We start from the raw sequence: 24,277 nt of genomic DNA on the forward strand, positions 1-24,277 counted from the left end.
CCTAAAATGGTGATGTGGGCGCGGCAGGAAAACAAAAATGGCTGCCCATCCCAAAGCAGCCCTCCATTAAGCTTGTTGTTTTAGCATAACCTCAATGGAGAATAGAGTTATGGTGGGGGGGTGGGCAAGTCAGGAAAATTGAAATGGCCAAACATGGCTATGTACCAGCATTACAAAAAAGTACAATCGTATTACGATTAAATACAATACATAGATGACCTACAAATGTTAATGCAGCTAAGATCCTAAAATGGCGGTGGTGGGCACGGCAAGAAAACAAAAACGGCTGCCCATGCCAAAGCGGCCCTCCATTAGCTTGTGGTAGCATAGCCTAAATGGACAATACAGTTATGGCGGGGGTAGACGCAGCAGGAAAACTGAAATGGCTAAATTTGCCTATGTAAAAGCATAAAATGCCTATGTGAAAGCATAAAATAATTGTACAACATAGTTATAATTACATATAAATGATAGCTGTTCTATAAATTGAAATGCAATACAGAGCGTATGATGGCGGCGGGCGCGGCTGGAAAAGTGCAATGGCTGCTGTATGTAAAAGCATATATAAATGTTGAATACAGTTATGAAAAGTGAAATGCCACAAAGATCATTAAACATCACAAACAATGCCTACCTTGCAAGACAGAGTATAAAAATCCAGAAGGAATAAATCCAAGAAAAATGCAATAGCGACTCAGACTGGATTGCAGGAGCAGGAAAGCAGAAGGCTTGTAGAACGCAATATGGACTCGCACTGGAACGCTACAGGAATGTCGTATGATATAACCACAGCGCTCGAGAACAATGGATGGGAGCGCTAATACGTCGTCTTTTATGACACGGGCGCCCAATCAAAAAGTGAGAGCTTAGCAGTGACCACCAATCTGTGCGGAGGGGCATGGAAAAGGTAACGCTCAATCACGCCTATCGAGGTCTGAAATACATGCTGTGTGACAAGGTACCAACAACCGCCGAGGTCGTTATACAGATCGCTGATCCCTGCTGTGTCGTTGAGGAGATCTGCCTGTTTGGCAGCTAACTAGCGACAATGTAGCAACACACAAACGATCTTTGCCAGGTCGTGTCATTGTCGTGATCGCTGGTGCATCGCTATGTGTAACGGGGCCTTTATACAATATCTGAAGAATCACATATTTATGCACAAAACAGCACAGAAATAACACAATAGATAAGACAAGTGATGTGAAGCAGAACTATCATTATGGAAGAGGGATAAACATAAATATTGGAACAGTTCATAGATACGGAGTCTGGATGTTTTATTGTCCTCTGATTAGAGTCTGGTACTGTGTTGTGATGCCCCCAGAAGGTCTGAAGAGCAAATGCCTTAATTGATGTATGAAAGATATATATCTTTGTACCGTGTTAGCCAGTGGATGAAAGAATATTTACAATTGAGAGTCCTCAGAAAAGATGGTAACAAATTGCAAGCTTTCGAGACTACCTAGACTAAGGGTACCGTTACACATAGTGACGCACCAACGATCCCAACAACGATACGATCTGGCTAAGATCGTTTGTGCATCGCTAGTAAGCATACAGGCCGATCTCCATAACGATGCATCAGCGATGTTACTAACGGCCACAGCGATCGTTGGAACCTTGTCACACACTGTCTATTGTAACGATTCAGACTTTGAATAGGCGTCCTTCAGCGCTACCTTTTCCACGCCCCTCCGCACCAATTGGTGACCACAGCTGCGGTCTCATTAATCTTATTGGGCGATGTATTTTACAGCGCCCCTCTGCTCCGATTGGCAGCCACTACTGCGGCCACATTATGAAATCGAAGTTATTTGCGCTCCCATCATTTGTTCCAGAGCACTGAGCGCTATTGAGTTCTCTTTGGCTTCACTTTGTATTTGCTTGCCTCAGCGACACTATCGGAGACGCTACTGCGTTTTTTTTTCCCCCTTGTTCTTCAGGATTTTCTGTCTGTATTTCAAGGTAAGCATTGTTTGCTGCGTTTACATTTAATGGACATATATCTATTGTATTTAATCATAAATTTAATCACCTTTTTGTTATGATTTGTCACCCATTGTAGTTTTCCTGCTGAGCCCTCCAACGCCATTTTAGATTCTTGGCAGCGTTTAGATTTATGGGCCATCTTTTCCTTTTATATAATAATAATTTGCTTCTCCTTTTTTTCTGACTTTGCACTGGCATGGTCACCCACTTTTGTTTTCCTGCCGCGCCCGCCACCGCCATTTTAGGTTCTTGGCAGCGTTTAGATTTATGGGCCATCTTTTCATTTCATATAATAATAATTCACTTCTCATTTTTTTCAGCCTTTGCACAGGCATGGTCACCCATTTTATTTTTCAGGTCGCGCCCGCCACCGCCATTTTAGGTTCTTGGCAGCATTTAGATTTATGGGCCATCTTTTCATTTTATATAACAATAATTCGATAACCCTTTTTTCAAATTTTTTTTTCTTTTTCAGATGTCGTTCGACAAGCAAGAGTTCATTTGCGAATTAATTTAGAAGTATCGCTCCCTGCCGTGTCTGTGGAAAATAAAATCTGCAGACTACAGCAACAGGATAAAAAAAGGGAGGCCTTTGAGCTGCTGATCGAGTTGTACAAAATTCACAACCCAACAGAGACAGTGGATTAGGCTGTTGTGAAAAAAAAAATACAAGGCCTCCGCACCGTCTACAAGAAAGAACTTAACAAGGTCGAAAAAACGACAAAATCTGGTGCTGATACTGAAGAAGTGTATGTATCAAAGCTGTGGTACTATGATTTAATGTCGTTCACGAGAGACCAGATGGTACCAAGAAGGATGGTATCCATGTTGGCCGAAGAACCCGAGATCCAGTCAGAATCACCCATAGGAGATGTAAATACCTAGTACTTGTACTTGTACATTGTAAAGTGGTATGTACTATGCTAGGTCAAATAGAAAATAGTACCTATATAAAAATAAAGATTTATTTATTTTATTTTATTTTTACCTCTGGTTTAACATGATTACTTTTGCAGGTTATAACATGTTATGTTGTTGTATGATTTACATTTGCTTGATTTCGTAGCTTTAATGTTCCTTTTTTTATGTTAATGCAGGTGCCTGATGAAGCCTTGTCGACGACTGAATCCAGTCATGACATCGACTGCACAACTATCGTCGCGGAGGAGGATAACAATGAACCTGCCCCTTCAGCATTACCTCGGCGACTGCAATCTTCTGCTTGCAAAAGAAAGGCCCCCACCTCTGATACACCGGAATTCATCCAAAGTGCTAAAAAAGTACTTTCAATGCAGCAAACACAACCGGTAATCACCGGTATTGCCCATTATGTTAACGAAAAAATTACAACTCTTTAAGAAAGTCAGCGTGTGCATGCAGAAAGGATCATTCTTGATGCTTTAAGCAAAGCGGCAACGGGGAAACTCAGTGACACGACTGCCCTCGTTGACAAACAGCCTACACCTTTTTACTCCTTGGCACACACACAGGAACCTCTGGAGAGTGCAATGCGGAGGGGGATAGACAGTATGCCCAATCAGAATCTCGGGCCCCCGCAAATTTCTATTTCACTCCACCGAGGCAACGGTTTAATGACTCAGACCCATATTACCAGCAGTTGTGATTCTTGTGTTGTTTTCTTTACTTATTATTTTCTTTCTATAAATATTGTGTACCTTTAATGTTTAACATTTTGCTTACTGTTATTAAAAATGTATTTTGATTTTTAATTGTGGTCTACTCTAATAAATTCTCCATACACTTTTTTGGGTGTGCTGCAAATCATGGGTAATGGGATGGGTTCACGGCTGGTGAGGACCGCCATCAGGACGGTAATCTTGGAATACATGCCCAGATATAATGGTTGTATTTTATTTTTAAGTTTATTATTTCTTTAAATGTGTTGGTGCGATGTCGATTTTAATCCCTTCCTGACATCTGATGACTGTTCAAAGTACTCACCGCTAATTTACTCATCATCTAGCTAATTTCCTTTGTGGGGTTAACGTGACTAAAATGGGCTAACTTGTGGGGATTTTCTACAGTTTAGGCACATTGGGCGCTCTCCAAACGCAACATGGCAGCCGCAGACACTTCCATCAAAGTGTGCATTCCAAAACTTCACAACGTTATAGCCACGCATGTAGAAAAGTGCCTTGGGGGTTAAGTTAACAAAATCTTGTAATCTGTGATGTGGGTTCCGTATTAACATGTTGACCAGCGGTGTTAAAGGGATTAAGGTGTTTGTGTATGGTTTTATGTAATTTTTTTTTTTTTGTGGAAAAGTAGACACTGCAGGTGGGTGTAAAGTTTCACTCGAAATTGTTTATAAAACATTTTTAACTTTTTTTTCTCAAAAAACATCGACAACACTGTCAAATAGTAAAAAAAAAAAAATTATTGCCTGCGGCCCTGTTGGAGGTAAGCCACCAACCTTTCCAGCATCACTCCGTGTTGCTGCGTAGCTGCATTAATGGCTGCAATCATCCGCCGCTGCGAGGCCACAAGGTCTTGTAAAAGGGTGTTGATTTCTGTTGACGTAAAGAGTAGAAGTTAGCCAGGCTTTATTCTGTTGCAATATCTAACAACAGGTACATGTTTCTTGTTTAACACTTACGGTTTAGAGGCTCCCCTTCTTCTTCAGAGGAGGAGATTATAGCCCACCCCGATCCTGTGGCTCCAGCGGCTATGAAAGCACAAAAAAATAAAAATTACACGACATGCCATCATCCTTTGAAGACCAAAATAGCAGTTTGAACTAGTATCGAGCTTATCGAGCTTAAATTATTAGCTGTAATTACCGGAAGACGAGCCAGCAGCAATGTCCTGGAGTGATGCCGGGGAGAAACCAACATCAGGGGATGACATGGAAGAGGGCAAATTTGGAGGCGGGGTAAAAACAGGAGATGGGGTAGCAGCATTTGGTGTACCACCTGGTGATGGTGGTGCAGATGGTGGTGCTGCAGGTGGTGCTGGCGTAGATGGTGGAGAAGCAGGTTGAGCTGCCGGTGGTGCTGGCGGAGATGGAGGAGCAGCTGGAGATGGTGGTCCTAGGGATAGTAAAAAAATGTTTTTGATATAAGTAGGTATTACGTTTTTGAATATTCAATAGTATTCTACTTCATTCCTCGCGTTGGCACAATTACGGCGCAACGGGATTTATATCCTTTTTATATGTATAGGTTTTGACACACTATAAAAGTTTTTTTTTTATCCAAAAAATTTTTGAATAAATGGATGCCTCGTTGACGCATTTTTAGAGCTAAAATTTCCCCCTTTTCCGTCCAACAGAGTCAGGTGTTGGCTTCTTGTTAGCAAGACGAGCTGACATTTTTGTATTGTTACCATTTTCAGTGACATGTTCTTAACCCCTTTCCTACAATGGACATAATATTCCGTTCATGTGACCTGGGACCTAATTCCCATGGACGGATTATTACGTCTAGTGCGATCAGCTGCGCTCACGGGGGGAGCGCAGCTGATCGCGGCCGGGTAGCTGATTATCACAGCTGACACCTGGCACAATGTGTCATGGGCGGTCACGGACGGTCAGAAAGCAATGGCATTTCCATTTTTTCCACAAATGAACACAAGTTATATGAATGAAATTTAACCACAAACATGAAGTACAATATGTCACGAGAAAACAATGTCAGAATCACCGGGATCCCTGGAAGTGTTCCAGAGGTATTACCTCATAAAGGGACAGTGGTCGGAATTGTAAAAATTGGCCCTGGAGTTAACGTGCAAACCACCCTTGGTAGTAAAGGGGTTAAATTGCCTGTAATTGTCTTTTTCAAGTTTTATTAACATTTTACATAATACTTTTTGGAAAATGTATTACACTTTCTGTTTCAGAAATAGCAATGGTCCATCATTGCAATGCATTATATACTTTATATGCAGAAAACTGGTGAGACCATGTTGCACGTTTACACGCTGAGACTGTTCCCAGGCAGCCCGTGCACAGTCTGTTTAACCAAATTTTCAGAATTTAAAAAAAAATTACAAAAATGTGTGATTAGAATAGAAGAGTGTACCAAAAAACAAAAAAACAAAAAACCCTACATAACATCTTGTCTAAAAAACACTCACCATGACGCCGTTCATTTTGTTGGCGGATGCTGGCAATTCTGTCACTCGACCGTTAACACAGGTCCGCTATTTTTTTGCGGATTTGCATCGTGGAACGTTCTATCCCAAATTGACGGGAATGGCCCCTTCTGATCTTGCGCAGCACCTTTTTTTTGTGCCGCATAGGATGGGCAGTGTGTTGGTTACATCCGTAGTCACGTGCATCCATCTCAAAATGAGGTAGCGCACCTCGACATCCCCCCATGGTGTTGCACGCCTGGACGCCATGTTTTCTCTCCAATGTGCGTGAGGCCCATTAACGACACCCACCTGTGCGCTGTTAAGTCATCAAGCCGTGCAGGCGCCGGTGGAGACGCAGCTGCATCCAAATGCGTCTAAACATAGGCATCTTGATGTCACGACGTACGAGTGGGTGTCGTTAGAGCGGCGTGGTGCACATTGCTGTGAAAACATGGCGTCCAGGCCTGCAGCACCATGTTTGGGATGTAGAGGTGTGTTGTCTTAACCCCTTTACTCCCCAAGGATGGTGCCACATCACATGTGAATCAACTTTGAGGAGTCTATATTATTATTAAAAAAAAAAAAAGTGACACCATTCTAAAATCTGCATCCCTGGAGGTCTTCAAAACCACATTCAAGCACTTTATTAACCCTTCAGGTGCTTCACTTTTATTTTTTTATTCTTTAAAAAAAAAACATTGCCCTTTTTTTAATTTACCAAATAAAAACACTGCAGGTCTCCTTTTTTTATTTTAAAAAAGTAAATTAGACAGCGAAAGTTATTATGCAATTTGTCCTGTATACGCTGATACCTGATATGTTGGTGGGGGGGGGATAGTTTTCTGCGGTACAAGAAGACGTTGTCAGCAGTACCAAGAAGATTTTTATGCATATTTTTGATCGTGCGTTATTGTATTGTTAGTTCACCTGTATTGAATTTATTGTCTGTACATGTCCCCGCTTAATTGTAAAGTGCTGCGGAATATGTTGGCGCTATATAAATAAAAATTATTATTATTATTATTATTATTCACCGTCAATATGATAAATCTTTTTTTTAACCTTTTTTTTTAAAGTTTTGAAGGGTTTTTCAACACGGCTTAACTAATGAGACACTTTAATAGGGCGGGTCGTTACGGACGCTGCGATAACAAATATGTGTACTTTAACGCTGCCAAGTAAAACACCACCAGGCATATTAAAAAATAGACATCACTCCCCTTTCCCCATCACTCCCATCACTCCCATCACGCCCTTGTGTGTGAAAGAACCATAAAGCTTTTTTAAAGTGAAACATAGCTTTTATTTTATTTAATACAATACCAACAAATGACAACAAATAATAGAATAACAACAAATGAGCTTAAAAACATCTATAACAGTGATCTGTAGGCCACTAGATCTGATGCTGCCAAGGTACAGCACCATGTCTGTTAAAATATGCACAGTATCTGTCTCTGCAGGCCTTGGCATCATCCCTTGTTCTGCCGTATATGACAGGTTGTAGTCCAGCAATTGCGGGATCATTTTCCCGCCAGTCGCCGAGCACCACTTCACCGTTGGTTTGGTCAGCTGAGTCCTCAAATCCTGGCGGACTGTACGCAATAGCATCACGCTGTCTAAGGAAATTATGAAGATTGCAACATGCCAACACCACAGAGTCTATGGATTCTAGCTTCAGGTTTATGGGTGTGTGGAACACTCTGAAGCGGTTGGCCATGATGCCAAAGGCATTTTCGACAACACGTCGTGCCCGTGACAACCGGTAGTTAAAAATTCTTCTTTCTGCCGTCAGACTTTTTTGTGGGTATGGTTTGACAAGATTTGCATGCAGGGGGAATGCTTCATCGCCCACAAAAACAAAATTTAGGTTGCCTCTAGTGTCACTATTGGGAGGCAAGTGCAGGTCACCGCTAGTCAAGCGTTCACCAAAAATTGTGTGCTGAAGAACTCCACCATCCGAAACTCTCCCATTCATGCCAACATCAACGTTAATAAACTCATAATTGACATTTACAAGGGCCATCAGGATTATGCTAAAATAGCCCTTGTAGTTGTAATAATACGATCCGTTGTTAGGTGGTTGCGTGATCCGTACATGTTTTCCATCCAAAGCCCCACCACAATTTGGGAACTGCCAAATGAGCTCAAATTCCAAAGATATTTTTTGCCATTCTGCCTCCGCTTTCGGAAACGGCATGTAGCTCCGTAGACTTTGTACTATTGCCTTGCATGTCTCTGGGATTAAACTGCTGAGCAAAGACCTCGAAACTGCAGCTGAAAATTGCAAGTCTTGCAGAGAACGTCCGGTGGCAAGGTATCGCAGCGTCACTGCCAATCTTTCGTCTGCCGGGACAGCTGCACGCATTACTGTATCCTGACGTTCAATAAGCGGCTTTACACTCTCCAGTTAGGCTATGTGCACACGTTGCGGAATCTGCTGCGTTTCCGCAGCGTTTTTGGCCCTGCGGAAACGCAGCAGTTCCGCAGACATGGTACAGTACCATGCTAGCCTATGGCATTTCAAATCCGCTGTGCTCACGCTGCGTTTTTTTCCGCGCAGTTTTGCTGTGGTTTACAAACCGCAGCATGTCAATTCTTTGTGCGGATTCCGCAGCGGTTTCACACCTTTAACGTAGTAGAGGTGTGAAACCGCAGGGCAAAACTGCAGGCTAATCCACAGATAAACCGCAGATCACTTTACCTGCGGTTTTACCTGCGGATCCGCGTGGAAAAACCCGCAGGTGAATCCGCAGCGTGTGCTCATAGCCTAAGAGTTGGAAGGATTCCTCTGACATACGAAGATAGTTCCGGAAGTCATGCGGATTCTTCTCCTGCAACTCTCGTACTAATTGCATATGTGAGAATTTATCCCTCTGCTGCAGCCATTCTCGGGTCCACATGCGACGCTTTCGTTTGGATCGCATCTCTTGCATCCGCTCCTCTTGTTGACGATCTCCCTCCATCAGTAACGCAGCAACAACAACACGCTCTGCGGTGTTCATATTTATGCTGTGCAAACTGCAAAATAAACGGAAATGATCAGAAATGTGGATAAAGCAACAACAAAAATTATTATAACTGGACATGTTTAAATGATAACATTACATATAACAGACTAGATGGTGGCCCGATTCTAACGCACCGGGTGTTCTAGAATATATAGGCAGTTTATTTTTGAAGATTTAATAATAATGCAATAATGCACCCCCAATCCTGATATGTAAGGTTCTTTCACCCCCAGTCCTGATATGTATGGTTCTCTCACCCCCAATCCTGATATGCATGCTACCCCTCAAACCCCTATCCTGGTATGCATGATCCCCTGACCCCCCAATCCTGGAATGCATGGTCCTCTCACCTCTTTCCTGGTATGCATGGTCCTCTTACTTCCCTTTCGGGGTATAGAATCATAGAATCATAGAATCGTAGAGTTGGAAGGGACCTCCTGGGCCATCTGGTCCAACCCCCTGCTCAAAGCAGGATTCGCTAAATCATCCCAGTCAGATGTCTGTCCAGCCTCTGTTTGAAGACTTCCATTGAAGGAGAACTCACCACTTCTCGTGGCAGCCTGTTCCACTCATTGATCACTCTAACTGTCAAAAAGTTTTTTCTAATATCTAATCTGTGTCTCCTCCCATTCAGTTTCATCCCATTGCTTCTAGTCTTTCCTTGTGCAAATGAGAATAAAGTTGATCCTTCTACAATGTGACAGCCCTTTAGATATTTGTAGACAGCTATTAAGTCTCCTCTCAGTCTTCTCTTTTGCAAACTAAACATTCCCAAATCCTGCAACCTTTCCTCATAAGGCAGGGTTTGCAGACCGGTCACCATTCTGGTCGCTCTTTTCTGAACTTGCTCCAGTTTGTTGATGTCTTTTTTAAAATGTGGTGCCCAAAACTGGACACAATATTCCAGATGAGGTCTGACCAAAGAGGAGTAGAGGGAAATAATGACTTCACGTGATCTAGACTGTATGCTTCTGTTAATACATCCTAGAATTGCATTTGCCTTTTTTGCTGCTGCATCACACTGTTGACTCATATTCAGTCTGTGATCTATTAGTATACCCAAGTCTTTTTCACATGTGCTGTCACTTAGCCCTATTCCTCCCATTCTATATATGCTTTTTTCATTTTTATTGCCCAGATGTAGTACTTTGCATTTCTCCCTGTTAAAAACCATTCTGTTAGTTGCTGCCCACTTCTCCAGTTTATTTAAATCTTTTTGAATCCTCTCTCTCTCTTCTCTAGTATTAGCTATCCCTCCTAGCTTTGTGTCATCAGCAAATTTAATCAGTTTACCCTCAATTCCTTCATCTAAATCGTTGATAAAGATGTTGAACAATACAGGGCCCAGGACAGAGCCCTGTGGTACCCCACTTGAGACATTCTTCCAACTGGATGTGCAGCCATTTACGACCACTCTTTGGGTCCGATCACTAAGCCAGTTATGAATCCACCTAACAGTTGCCTTGTCCATTCCATACTTAGTCATTTTTTCAATAAGGATTGTATGAGAGACTTTGTCAAATGCTTTGCTGAAGTCAAGATATACTATATCTACAGCATTTCCTTGATCCACCCAATCAGTGATACCGTCATAGAAGGAAATTAAGTTAGTCTGACATGACTTATTAGTTACAAACCCATGCTGACTCTGTTTAATCACTTCATTCTTATCCAGGTATTGACATACATGTTGTTTAATAATTTGTTCAAAGATCTTTCCTGGTATAGAAGTCAGACTCACCGGCCTATAGTTCCCTGGGTCCACCTTCTTCCCCTTTTTGAAGATAGGAACAACATTTGCTCTTCTCCAGTCTTCTGGCACTTCTCCTGTTCTCCAAGAATTTTCAAAGATTATGGAGAGGGGTTCAAAAATTTCTTCTGCTATCTCCTTCAGTACTCTGGGGTGTAATTCATCTGGACCTGGAGACTTGAATTCATTTAGGTTAGCTAAGTGTTTCCTCACTATCTTTCTGTTTATAGATATCCTGGATTCTTCTATTCCCTTAATAGGACAGTGAATAACAGTTGATGTTACATTTCCTTTCTGAGAGAAAACAGATGCAAAATAGGAATTTAAAAGTTCAGCCTTCTCAACATCCTGTCTTACCATTTCATCATTTTCATCCTGTAAAAATCCTATAGCATCTTTGACTTTTCTTTTACTTTTGACATATCCCCAAAATCATTTATTATTGTTTTTGACATCTCTTGCAAGCCTCAATTCATTTTCAGCTTTAGCTAATCTGATTTGTGCCCTGCAGGTTCTGCAGACAGCATTATATTCTTCTTTAGATATGCCTCCCTCTTTCCATTTTATAAACATATTTTTTTCTTCCTTTTTAGCATGTGCTTAAGTTCTGTGTTCATCCATCCTGGTTTCCTTAAATGCTTCCTATTCTTCCCTCTTTTCGGAATTGTTAACAACTGTGCTTTGAGAATTTCATTTTTCAAGATTTCCCATCCCTCCTGGACATTTTTGTCTTTTAGGATATCCAGCCATTGGATCCCTCCAATTCTCTTTCTGAATCCCTTAAAATCTGCCTTTCTGAAATCTAACCTTGACGTCTGAGTCTTCACAGGTCTTCCGCCTCTAGTTATCCAAAATTCTAAAATAGCATGGTCACTACCTCCTAGGGTCCCAGCCACTTTTACCTCCTCAACCATTTCCTCCCTGTTTATAAGGATTAGATCCAAGGTAGCAGTTCCCCTTGTTTTCTCCCTTACCTTTTGGAAGATAAAGTTGTCAGCAAGAGAGGATAAGAATTTCCTTGACCTGTTAGTTTTGCCTGAGAGAGATTCCCAACAAATGTCTGGATAGTTGAAATCTCCCATGACAACTATGTCATATTTTTTGGAGAACTTGGCCATTTGATGCATAAAGAGTTCATCCATATCTTCAGCTTGCACAGGCGGCCTGTAGTAAATGCCTACAATGGTGTCCTTTCCATTGTTCTGTCCTTGTATTCTTACCCAAACAGTTTCCACAGAACTCCCAGTCTCTGAAGCTTCAATCTCTGTGCAGATATACGTGTTTCTAACATACAATGCGACACCCCCTCCTCGTTTATCAAGTCTGTTTCTTGCAAATAAGTTGTATCCTTCTAGTCTTGTATTCCAATCATGTGTATTGTCCCACCAAGTTTCAGTGATTCCAATGACATCATATTTATTTTCCTGTGTTAGTAGTTCAAATTCTCCTTGTTTGTTGCCCATGCTTTGTGCATTAGTATAGAAGCATTTTAGTTTGTGATTGGTTTCTCTTTCTCCAATATTTTTATTAAATAGATTCTTTCTTTCGTCTTTGTTCTTCCTTTCCACTTCTAATAGCAGAGTTCTCAATAGCATTTGTCAGGTGTAAGGCTTTTTCTGGTCTTTTGCTTCCGTTCCCATGTTGTTCTAGTTTAAAGCTCTCCTTACAAGTGTAGCAAGGCGACTTCCAAATACATGCTTTCCAGTCTTCGTAAGGTGCACCCCATCTCTAGCAAGTAGTCCATCGTATAAGTAGTTCACTCCGTGATCCAGAAATCCAAATCGTTGCTGACGGCACCATCGACGTAGCCAGTTGTTCACCTGCAGAATCTTATTCCACCTCCTTGTTCCATGGCCATCCACTGGGAGAATGGAAGAGAAGACCACCTGCGCTCCCAGTTCTTTCACTTTCTTGCCTAAGTCTTCAAAGTCTCTGCAGATGGTTTCCAGGTCGTTTCTTGCAGTGTCATTTGTCCCCACATGTAGTAGCAGGAATGGGTAGTCATCTGTAGGTCTGAAGAGTCCTGATATCCTGTCAGACACATCTTTAATTTTTGCACCTGGAAGACAGCACATTTCTCTTGAAGTTATATCCGGTCTGCAGATAGTGGCCTCTGTTCCTCTCAACAGGGAATCCCCCATGACCACCACTCTCCGTTTCTTCTTCACAACATTTTTCTTTCTCCATGCATGGTCCCCTCACCCCCAACCTGGAATGCATGGTCCTCTCACCCCCAATCCTGGTATGCATGGTCCTCTCACCCCTCTTTCCTGGTTTGCATGGTCCCCTTACCCCCTTTTCGGGGTATGCATGGTCCTCTCACCCCCCAGTCCTGGTATGCATGGTCCTCTCACCCCCCAATCCTGGTATGCATGGTCCCCTCACCCCCCTATCCTGGTATGCATGGTCCCCTCACCCCCTTTCTTGGTATGCATGGTCCTCTCACACCCCAATCCTGGTATGTATGCTCACCGTCACCCCCCTTTCCTGGTATGTATGGCCCCCTCACCCCCAATCCTGGTATTCATGGTATCCTCACCCCCTTTCCTAGTATGCATGGTCCCCTCACCCCCTTTCCTGATATGTATGGTCCCCTCACCCCCCAATCCTGGTATGCATGGTCCTCTTAACCCCATTTTGGGGTATGCATGGTCCCTTCACCCCCCAGTCCTGGTATGAATGGTCCTCTCACCCCCCAATCCTGGCATGCATGGTCCCCTCACCCCCAATCCTGATATGCATGGTCCCCTCACCCCCCTTTCCTGGTATGCATGGTCCCCTCACCCCCCTTTCTTGGTATGCATGGTCCCCTCACCCCCCTTTCGCGGTATGCATGGTCCCCTCACCCCCCTATCCTGGTATGCATGGTCCCCTCACCCCCTTTGCTGGTATGCATGGTCCTCTCACACCCCAATCCTGGTATGTATGCTCACCATCACCCCCCTTTCCTGGTATGCATGGTCCTCTCACCCCCCAATCCTGGTATGCATTGTCCCCTCACCCCCCTTTCCTGGTATGCATGGTCCCCTCACCCCCCAATCCTGGTATGCATGGTCCCCTCAACCCCCTATTCTGGTATGCATGGTCTCCTCACCCCCCAATCCTGGTATGCATGGTCCCCTCACCCCCCAATCCTGGTATGCATGGTCCCCTCACCCCCCAATCCTGGTATGCATGGTCCCCTCACCCCCTATCCAGGTATGCATGGTCCCCTCACCCCCTATCCAGGTATGCATGGTCCCCTCACCCCCCAATCCTGGTATGCATGGTCCCCTCACCCCCCAATCCTGGTATGCATGGTTCCCTCAACCCCGTTTCCTGGTATGCATGGTCCACTCACCCCCCTTTCCTGGTATGCATGGTCCCCTCAACCCCCTTTCTGTGTAGCAGCGACCAATCAGCGTCGCGGCCCTCTGTCCATGACCAATCAGCAACGCGGCCCTGTAGCCACGACCAATCACTGCCGCGGCCCTGTACAAAAATAATATTAAAAAATAAAAAAAAGTTATTCTCACCTTCCGACGGCCTCCTGTCTTCTTTCCACGCGCCCGGCCTCGCGTTCCCAGTAATGCTTTGCGGCTTAGACCGCTGATAACGTCGGTCTTCTTTCTCGCTCTCGCGAAGAGTCTTGAGGAGATCATTTGCATATTCCCAGTGCCTTCTGGGATAAGTGAAGAGTCTCCGCGAGCTCAACGATCACTGGGTTTTGGCCGTTGCAGCTGAAAAGAGGAAATTGGAAAAACCGCGCGCCGATAGGCGCGCGAAATTTGGCTCATCTTTCATCGTTTTTAAGAAATCTCAAGATGGAAGAGGCCAGGAGCCATTTGGTGAGCTGCATTTCTTGCTACATGTTCACAGATTTACCAGTGGAAAAGCCAAACTTCACATGCCACAAATGCAAGCTTGTGTCCCTGTTGGAGGAAAAGTTGCAAAATCTCGAAGAGAGGTTAGCTACGTTGAAGATCATTAAGGAAGGTGAAGAGTTCTTGGACAGAGCACAATTATCTCTTCATGTTACAGAAAGAGAAGAAATTCGAAGTGCACCTGAAGAAACAGAGGAATGGAGACATGTGACCCAGAGAAGCAGGAGGATCAGGAGGCAGTCAGCACCCATACTGCTCAGGAACCAGTACCAGGCTCTCACGCAGGAAAACGATGAAGAAATACATCAGGATAAGACTTTGCCAACAAACAGCAACCTTGTACGCCCTCAGAGTCCTCCTGGATGGAGAAAGAAAAATGTTGTGAAGAAGAAACGGAGAGTGGTGGTCATGGGGGATTCCCTGCTGAGAGGAACAGAGGCCGCTATCTGCAGACCGGATATAACTACAAGAGAAATGTGCTGTCTTCCAGGTGCAAAAATTAAAGATGTGTCTGACAGGATATCAGGACTCTTCAGACCTACAGATGACTACCCATTCCTGCTACTACATGTGGGGACAAATGACACTGCAAGAAACGACCTGGAAACCATCTGCAGAGACTTTGAAGACTTAGGCAAGAAAGTGAAAGAACTGGGAGCGCAGGTGGTCTTCTCTTCCATCCTCCCAGTGGATGGCCATGGAACAAGGAGGTGGAATAAGATTCTGCAGGTGAACAACTGGCTACGTCGATGGTGCCGTCAGCAACGATTTGGATTTCTGGATCACGGAGTGAACTACTTATACGATGGACTACTTGCTAGAGATGGGGTGCACCTTACGAAGACTGGAAAGCATGTATTTGGAAGTCGCCTTGCTACACTTGTAAGGAGAGCTTTAAACTAGAACAACATGGGAAGGGAAGCAAAAGACCAGAAAAAGCCATACACCTGACAAATGCTATTGAGAACTCTGCTATTAGAAGTGGAAAGGAAGAACAAAGACGAAAGAATCTAATTAATAAAAATATTGGAGAAAGAGAAACCAATCACAAACTAAAATGTTTCTATACTAATGCACAAAGCATGGGCAACAAACAAGGAGAATTGGAACTACTAACACAGGAACAGAAATATGATGTAATTGGAATCACTGAAACTTGGTGGGACAATACACATGATTGGAATACAAGACTAGAAGGATACAACTTATTTGCAAGAAACAGACTTGATAAACGAGGAGGGGGTGTCGCATTGTATGTTCGAAACGCGTATATCTGCACAGAGATTGAAGCTTCAGAGACTGGGAGTTCTGTGGAAACTGTTTGGGTAAGAATACAAGGACAGAACAATGGAAAGGACACCATTGTAGGCATTTACTACAGGCCGCCTGTGCAAGCCGAAGATATAGATGAACTCTTTATGCATCAGATGGCCAAGTTCTCCAAAAAATATGACATAGTTGTCATGGGAGATTTCAACTATCCAGACATTTGTTGGGAATCTCTCTCAGGCAAAACTAACAGGTCAAGGAAATTCTTATCCTCTCTTGCTGACAACTTTATCTTCCAAAAGGTAAGGGAGAAAACAAGGGGAACTGCTACCTTGGATCTAATCCTTATAAACAGGGAGGAAATGGTTGAGGAGGTAAAAGTGGCTGGGACCCTAGGAGGTAGCGACCATGCTATTTTAGAATTTTGGATTACTAGAGGTGGAAGACCTGTGAAGACTCAGACGTCAAGGTTAGATTTCAGAAAGGCAGATTTTAAGGGATTCAGAAAGAGAATTGGAGGGATCCAATGGCTGGATGTCCTTAAAGACAAAAATGTCCAGGAAGGATGGGAAATCTTGAAAAATGAAATTCTCAAAGCACAGTTGTTAACAATTCCGAAAAGAGGGAAGAATAGGAAGCATTTAAGGAAACCAGGATGGATGAACACAGAACTTAAGCACATGCTAAAAAGGAAGAAAAAAATGTTTATAAAATGGAAAGAGGGAGGCATATCTAAAGAAGAATATAATGCTGTCTGCAGAACCTGCAGGGCACAAATCAGATTATCTAAAGCTGAAAATGAACTGAGGCTTGCAAGAGATGTCAAAAGCAATAATAAAGGATTTTGGGGATATGTCAAAAGTAAAAGAAAAGTCAAAGATGCTATAGGATTTTTACAGGATGAAAATGATGAAATGGTAAGACAGGATGTTGAGAAGGCTGAACTTTTAAATTCCTATTTTGCATCTGTTTTCTCTCAGAAAGGAAATGCAACATCAACTGTTATTCACTGTCCTATTAAGGGAATAGAAGAATCCAGGATATCTATAAACAGAAAGATAGTGAGGAAACACTTAGCTAACCTAAATGAATTCAAGTCTCCAGGTCCAGATGAATTACACCCCAGAGTACTGAAGGAGATAGCAGAAGAAATTTTTGAACCCCTCTCCATAATCTTTGAAAATTCTTGGAGAACAGGAGAAGTGCCAGAAGACTGGAGAAGAGCAAATGTTGTTCCTATCTTCAAAAAGGGGAAGAAGATGGACCCAGGCAACTATAGGCCGGTGAGTCTGACTTCTATACCAGGAAAGATCTTTGAACAAATTATTAAACAACATGTATGTCAATACCTGGATAAGAATGAAGTGATTAAACAGAGTCAGCATGGGTTTCTAACTAATAAGTCATGTCAGACTAACTTAATTTCCTTCTATGACGGTATCACTGATTGGGTGGATCAAGGAAATGCTGTAGATATAGTATATCTTGACTTCAGCAAAGCATTTGACAAAGTCTCTCATACAATCCTTATTGAAAAAATGACTAAGTATGGAATGGACAAGGCAACTGTTAGGTGGATTCATAGCTGGCTTAGTGATCGGACCCAAAGAGTGGTCGTAAATGGCTGCACATCCAGTTGGAAGAATGTCTCAAGTGGGGTACCACAGGGCTCTGTCCTGGGCCCTGTATTGTTCAACATCTTAATCAACGATTTAGATGAAGGAATTGAGGGTAAACTGATTAAATTTGCTGATGACACAAAACTAGGAGGGATAGCTAATACTAGAGAAGAGAGAGAGAGGATTCAAAAAGATTTAAATAAACTGGAGAAGTGGGCAGCAACTAACAGAATGGTTTTTAACAGGGAGAAATGCAAAGTACTACATCTGGGCAATAAAAATGAAAAAAGCATATATAGAATGGGAGGAATAGGGCTAAGTGACAGCACATGTGAAAAAGACTTGGGTATACTAATAGATCACAGACTGAATATGAGTCAACAGTGTGATGCAGCAGCAAAAAAGGCAAATGCAATTCTAGGATGTATTAACAGAAGCATACAGTCTAGATCACGTGAAGTCATTATTTCCCTCTACTCCTCTTTGGTCAGACCTCATCTGGAATATTGTGTCCAGTTTTGGGCACCACATTTTAAAAAAGACATCAACAAACTGGAGCAAGTTCAGAAAAGAGCGACCAGAATGGTGACCGGTCTGCAAACCCTGTCTTATGAGGAAAGGTTGCAGGATTTGGGAATGTTTAGTTTGCAAAAGAGAAGACTGAGAGGAGACTTAATAGCTGTCTACAAATATCTAAAGGGCTGTCACATTGTAGAAGGATCAACTTTATTCTCATTTGCACAAGGAAAGACTAGAAGCAATGGGATGAAACTGAATGGGAAGAGACACAGATTAGATATTAGAAAAAACTTTTTGACAGTTAGAGTGATCAATGAGTGGAACAGGCTGCCACGAGAAGTGGTGAGTTCTCCTTCAATGGAAGTCTTCAAACAGAGGCTGGACAGACATCTGACTGGGATGATTTAGCGAATCCTGCTTTGAGCAGGGGGTTGGACCAGATGGCCCAGGAGGTCCCTTCCAACTCTACGATTCTATGATTCTATGACATCGGTCTTCTTTCTCGCTCTCGCGAGAGTGACGTCATCAGTGGTCTAAGCCGCAAAGCATTACTGGGAACGCGAGGCTGGGCGCGTGGAAAGAAGACAGGAGGCCGTCGGAAGGTGAGAATAACTTTTTTCTATTTTAATTCTCTTTTTTACAGATTAAGGCCTGCGCCTGCCCTCTGTCCGTGACCAATCAGCAACGCGGCCCTGTAGCCGCGACCAATCACTGCCGCGGCCCTGTACAAAAATAATATTAAAAAATAAAAAAAAGTTATTCTCACCTTCCGACGGCCTCCTGTCTTCTTTCCACGCGCCCGGCCTCACGTTCCCAGTAATGCTTTGCGTCTTAGACGGCTGATGACGTCGGTCTTCTTTTTCGCTCCCGCGAGAGTGACGTCGGTCTTCTTTCTCGCTCTTGCAAGAGTGATGTCATCAGCGGTCTAAGCCGCAAAGCATTACTGGGAACGCGAGGCTGGGTGCATGGAAAGAAAACAGGAGGCCGTCGAAAGGTGAGAATAACTTTTTTTTATTTTAATTCTCTTTTTTACAGATTAAGGCCTACGCCTGCCGCTGATTGGTCGCGGCCGCCAATCAGCGGCAGGCGCAGCTTACCGTTACAAACAGCTGCATCTGTCGCTGATTGGTTGTGGCCTGGCAGGGGCTTGGCGGCCGCGACCGTTCAGTGGCCCGCGATTTTGGTTACAGACAGACACAATAAGGCATTTATATATATAGATAGCTCAATTAATGATTAATGGTAATGGTAACAACAAATATCCAACAATGGCGATGGTGGCGTGGCTGGAAAACTAAAATGGCTGCCCATGAAAAACCCAATGTTCACAGACATAGAAGCCAAATAGGAAAAGTATAATGGCTGACTATGTGAAAGCATAAAATTATTTAAAATCAAGTTATGATTTTATATAATACATAGATGGCCTATAAATGGAAAGGCTACAAAAAACCTACTATAGCGGGGGTAGAAGCTAGCTTGGATTGAATAAAATAGATATATGGCCTATAAATTTTAACACTTACAAACAAAGTACAATGGCGGGGCGGGCGCGGCTGTTAAAGTAAAATGGCTGCCCATACTGAAAATGAAAGAAAGAGAAGCCAAGTAGCCCCCATGACCTTTCAAGTGTTAAAGCAGCTATAATCTGTGGAATATAAATTTAAAAAAAAATTAAAAAGCAAAAAAAAAACGCAACAAAGATCCTATTATGAGACCCCAAACAATGCCTACCTTGCAAAGACAGAGCAAAATCATGAAAATAGGTGAAAAGACACTGAAATTACGCAGTAGCGACTCCAATAGGGTCGATGAACCAGAGAGAAAAAACGCAGTTGTGACTCGCACGGCAATACACCAGGTATACCAGCTCTCCACAACGCTCAGGAACAATGGACTGGGAGCGATGCTACAGAGTCTTTTATAATGAAGTCGCTGTTGCGGCAACCAATTGGAGCTTAGGGGGCGTTGCAAAGACAAAGTTTAATCATGCCTATGTTGCAGAGTTCTGAGTCGCCAACGAGGTCGCTCGTCGTTGATAAAGGGCGTCAAACACAGCGATGCATGCTGGTCAGCGGGACGCCAGCGATCAAAAAATGATCCTGGATGTTCGAGCACGATCAGCGACATCGCAGAAGGGCGCCGGTCATTGCCGTGTGTCACATTTAGCGAGATCGCTAACGATGTCGCTGTTGCGTCACAAAATCGTTGTCGATTTAGCAATATCGCTAGCAATCTCGCTGTGTGTAACGGGGCTTAATACAACATCTGAAGAATCACATATTTATACACAAGACAGCACAGAAATAACACAATAGATAAGACAAGTGATATGAAGCAGAATTGTCATTATGGGAGAGGGTTAAACATAAATATTGGAGCATTTCATAGATAAGGAGCCTGAAGGTTTTATTGACCTCTGATGGGGTCTAGTTCTGTGTTGTGATGACCCCAGAAGGTCTGAAGCGCAAATTCCTTAATTGATGTAAAAAGACATAAATCAATGCGACACATTCATGCCTGCACTGAATGTGTCGAAAGTTTTCGTAAATTTGTACTCCGAGATTCTTCTCTCTCTCTGAGACTTGAAGTTACCTTTTAATACAAGTAATTTAATGTCCATCATGTTTTGCCACAGGTAGATCCATTCTTTTTTCTCTTATTCTGTGACGATGAGAATTCATCCTTGTTTTCAGTTTTTGCCCTGTCTCCCCCACATACAGACCCCCAGTTGGACATTTAGTACAAATAATTAAGTACACCACATTAGATGTGATGCAGCTGAAAGTACCTGGGATCTTGTAGTCCTGATGTGAGTTGGGGATCTTTATCTTGTCCGTGGTCATTATAAATGGACAGGTTTTACATTTTTTCTGGTTGCAAATAATGGTTCCTGTAACTGTTGGAGAGGACCGAGAGCTTCTGACAATGATGCTTCTTAAATTTGGGGACTGCCTAAAACACAGTAATGGGGGATCTAGAAATATGGGTTGTAATCGGGCATCTTTTTGTAGTAAAGGTTGTAATTTCTTTGCAGCTCCCCTTAGCACCTCCAGATTTGGTTGTAGGTGACTACTAGAGGCACACGGTTATTTTCATCTTTAGCTTGGTAATATAGCAGGTGATTCCTTGACAATCTGGTGGCTCTTATAATTTGGTTTCAATTGTTCTAGGATGGCAGTCCTGGTTCAAAAAGGTCTTTCTGAGGCGACCAAGGTGTTCATCTCTAACCATGTGGTTGGAACATATATGATTGTATCTGATGGCTTGGCTGTTGACAATAGAGTTTTTTATGTGTTTTGGATGGAAACTGTCCCATTTAAGGTATGTTGGACGGTCGATTGACTTCTGATACAGGGATGTTTCTACTTCATTGCACTCCCACCTGCTTTATATCGTAATAGTACATCATGGTGCAGGAAGGGGTTTATGTTAGCCCTAATAGTTTCATAGATAAAAAGGCACAGGTCCAACAAGAATTTTCATCACTTTTACTAACTAAAAATTTTAGTTTACAGCAAATGAAACTGAATATTTTTGGTCTACTGTACCACACTCTGGTAATATGATAGATCGTGCAGTGTGAAATTAGTACAAGATCTGATGTTTTTGAGGTACTTAAATCTAGGCTTGAACTGGTCCACAGGTGGGCCTCTGTGCAAGAGTTGGCCCCGCACCCCAGAGATGTATCTAGGTTTTCTGTCACCTGGGGCAAGAGTTCAGTTTGGCACCCTTCCCCCACCAAGCACATATGCGATTAGTCACGTGACGATGAGCCGCTCTCCCTAATTCAGTGTTCAGAAGCAGGAAGGGAAGCTTGTTGTCCTGTAAAAGCTTAAGTATGAAAATTGCATATTAGTGAAGCGGCCATGTGATGACTGTTGGAACCAGCAAGCAGAGCTGAATCCTGACAGTGAAGATATTACACGCTGTTAGGATTGTCTGCAGGGCTCCATTTTATAATTAAAGGGTGCATCCAGGTTTGAGATGAAAATCTGCAATCACTATAGGTGGCTAAGTGGCTGCATGCTTCTGAACTCTCATAGGGCATGTACTGCATACTTTTAGGATTCTCCCTTGCACAAGTATGTGATTTGGATACTTCTGGCCACATTCCGACTAGACGTGCACAGCTTCTCTCAATTCATTTTCATTGATTGAGGCCAATCATGTCTAGTAAGCATGTGATCACATGTACTCAAATCACCAGCACCAGAGAATCCTGACAGCGTGCAGTGCGCACTGTGAAAATTCAGACATCTGCAGTCACATAGAATGACTGCAGACTCATCACAAACTTGAACAACCCCTTTAACCCCTTTCTGTCATGTGACGTACTATCCCGTCCATGTGCCCTAGGACTTAATTCCCAGGGATGGGATAGTACGTCACAGCGATCAGCGGTGCCCACGTGGTGAGCGCCGCTGATAGCGGCCGTGTGTCAGCTGATTATCACAGCTGACACCCGACACATTAACCCCTTGCACACCGCGATCAAACACGATCGCGGTTTACCGGGGGGTTTAAGGGAAGCATCGGCAGGGAGGGGGCTCCCTCCGTGCTTCCCTGAGCCCCCCACAGCAGCGCAATGTGCAGCGCTGCTGCGGGGGGCTCTTTCCCTGCAGGTCCCCGGATCCAAGATGGCGACGGAGACCTTCGGGGGCCTGCAGGGAGCTGGCTTCCTCAGTTCCTGCAAAGCGCAGGCAAGGAGGAAACCTGCACACTGCCTGTGACAGATTGCTGATCTGTCACAGATGTGACAGATCAGCGATCTGTCACTGGACAGTGATGTCCCACCTGGGACAATGTAATAAAGTTAAAAAAAAAAAAGTGTAAAAATAATTTTTTAAAAATCGCTAAATAAATTTAAAAAAAAAAAATATTCCCTAATAAATTCATTTTTTGGAAATAAAAAAAGAAAACAATAAAAGTACACATATTTGGTATCGCCGCATCCGTAACGACCCGCCCTATAAAACTGTCCCATTAGTTAACCCCTTTAGCAAACCCCTTAAAAAATAAAAAACGAAGTAAAGAATAATGATTTATTATCATACCGCCAAACAAAAAGTGCAATAACGCGCGATCAAAAAGACGCATATAAATATGCATGGTACCGCTGAAAACATCATCTTGTCCCGCAAAAAACAAGCTGCCATACAACATCATCAGTGAAAAAATAAAAAAGTTATCGTTCGCAGAGTAAAGCGATACAAAAATAATTATTTTTTATATAAAATTGTTTTCATTGCATAAAAGTGCCAAAACATAAAAAAATGACGTAAATGAGGTATCGCTGTAACCGTACTGACCCGAAGAATAAAAGGGCTTTATCAATTTTACCGCACACGGAACACTGTAAACGCACCCCCCAAAAGAAATTCATGAAACGCTGGTTTTTGTTCATTCCATGTCCCAAAAATCGGAATAAAAAGCGATCAAAAGATGTCACGTGCCCAAACATGATACCAATAAAAGCATCAACTCGTCCCACAAAAAATAAGACCTCATATGACTCAGTGGGTCAAAATAAGGAAAAATTATAGCTCTCAATATGTGGTGATGCAAAAACTATTTTTACAATAAAAAGCGTCTTTTAGCGTGTGACAGCTGCCAAACATAAAACCGCCATAAATAGTAAATCAAACTCCCCCGTTATCACCCCCTTAGTAAGGGAAAAATAATAAAATAAAAAAAATGTATTTATTTCCATTTTCCCAATAGGGTTAGTGTTAGGGCTAAGGCTAGGGTTATGGCTAGGGTTAGCGCTAGGGCTAGGGTTACGGCTAGGGCTGAGATTAGGGTTAGGGGTGTGTTGGGGTTAGGGTTGGAGTTAGAATTGTGGGGTTTCCATGGTTTGGGCACATCAGGTGCTCTCCAAATGCAACATGGCGTCTGATCTCAATTCCAGCCAATTCTGCGTTGAAAAAGTCAAATGGTGCTCCTTCGCTTCCAAGCTCTGCCATGCGCCCAAACAGTGTTTTACCCCCACATATAGGGTATCAGCGTACTCAGGACAAATTGCAAAACAACTTTTGGGGTCCAATTTCTCCTGTTACCCTTAGGAAAATAAAAAATTGGAGGCAAAAATATCATTTTTGTAGAAAAAAATGTTTTTTTTTATTTTCACGCCCGGGCGTTATAAACTTCTGTGAATTA

Source organism: Dendrobates tinctorius, unplaced genomic scaffold (assembly GCF_039654945.1).
Source record: "Dendrobates tinctorius isolate UK_male_01 unplaced genomic scaffold, ASM3965494v1 ptg000008l, whole genome shotgun sequence".
In the NCBI taxonomy this organism is placed as follows: Eukaryota; Metazoa; Chordata; class Amphibia; order Anura; family Dendrobatidae; genus Dendrobates; species Dendrobates tinctorius.